This window comes from Sinocyclocheilus anshuiensis, unplaced genomic scaffold, assembly GCF_001515605.1.
Source record: "Sinocyclocheilus anshuiensis isolate Anshui unplaced genomic scaffold, SAMN03320099.WGS_v1.1 scaffold78, whole genome shotgun sequence".
NCBI lineage: Eukaryota > Metazoa > Chordata > Actinopteri > Cypriniformes > Cyprinidae > Sinocyclocheilus > Sinocyclocheilus anshuiensis.
Window position 1 is genome coordinate 4,242,122 of NW_015544250.1, and position 1,566 is coordinate 4,243,687.

Here is a 1,566-nt window from a genome sequence, read left to right on the forward strand (position 1 = left end):
GGCGGCATCGCTGTGAAAGGTCTTTCCAACAGTAATGGAGCCGAATTTAAATCTAATAGGTGTGGAGTGTTTAAAGTTTAAACCAAACTTTTCGCCTTATCTATTATTCTTCTGTTGCTGTTATTGGAGATCTGCTTTGTTTTATGTTTTAGAGATTCTGAGAGGCTACTGAAATGAATGCCAACGTCTTTTAAACTCTTAAACGATGAAAAATGTAGGGAAGTCTGGGTTTTTTATCTACTAAAGGTCAAATTGTGTTTGTAATAGATGTATTTTTCTCTTCTTTACGTTTGAATTAATATTGATTTTTCATAACTGGGTGTTGCTGTGACGTTACTTATTTTGAATGTCTCAAAAGAAGATCTGACTTTGGCTTGCAGAAAATTCCAGAATATCTATTTTTTTGTGATTGGCATGTGTGCTTGCTTGCATTTCAGTCAGTGAGAGTCACAGTAGCGCCATCTCTTGGTGTGCTTCTGAAATTGCTGTGGCATCTCTGCATTCAAGATGATGACTGCCTCGGAACAAAATATGAAACGATATCTTTGCTGTTTTATTGTGTAAGTAGGCTTTGTTGTGTCTGATTATGTCTTATACATTGCCAGTCGTATTACATTTCTTATTTCTCTTTCTATCTTAATCTCTCTGTATCTCTCATCATTAGTTTCTTGGGGAGAAGCCATTAATAGCCTATGGGAACCCGTTTCTGCCTCAGTGTTAAAAAATTAAGGTAATTTTGACTTTATATCTGACTTTATTTATTGTAATTGCTAATTCTCAGAACTGTAACTTTAAATGTTGCAGTTATTTTATATCCTGTAATTGCATCCGTTTCTCACAATTTTGACTATATTCACACTTGTGAAGTAAATTCTCATAAATGCATATATTTCTCAATTATTATCACACGATCATGATTTTATTTCTCATAATTGGGATATCTCATAGTTTATTTTATATAATTGTGACTATATGACCAAATTTCTTGTAATTGTGAATTATATTTGAATTATTGTGAATTATATTTTACTTTTGTTACATTAATTCTCCTAAATGCAGATTTATATCTCATAATTGTGATTTTTATATCCAGGAATCGCACTTATGCATTAGAATTGTGACTGTTTCTCATAATTACAACTTTATATATCACAGTTGCAACTTCCATCTCCTGAAAAACGATAAACTTTTTCAATTTCTCTTAAATTTTTAGGAGACTTTTTTTTCTCATAATTGTGACATTTGTGATGGTAATTCTTGTGAATATATATTTATCTCACAAATATTTTATATCGCATAACTGTGATTTTATTTCTCATAATTGTGGATATTCTCACTGTTTCACAATTGTGATTTTTATATCATAATTCTGACATAATTTCTTGTAATTGTTTATGTATATCTCACAATTGTGACATTAATTCTCCTAAATGCACTTTTATACATTTTTTATATATAATTGTTTTTAACATTAAAAAAAAAAAATCTTCTAAATGCACTTTGTGTCATATAGTTATTTTTATATCCAGAAACTGCACTTTATATCTTACAACTGTGGCTATTTTT

General features: G+C 29.9%; 1 long non-coding RNA gene across 1 annotated transcript; it reads left to right on the forward strand.

The window, feature by feature from the left end:
- Positions 1 to 732, forward strand: LOC107697871 (uncharacterized). The gene is made up of 3 exons (XR_001635270.1): positions 1 to 59; positions 438 to 560; positions 665 to 732. It is a non-coding gene; the product is annotated as an uncharacterized LOC107697871 (long non-coding RNA).
- Positions 733 to 1,566: the final 834 nt, after the last annotated feature.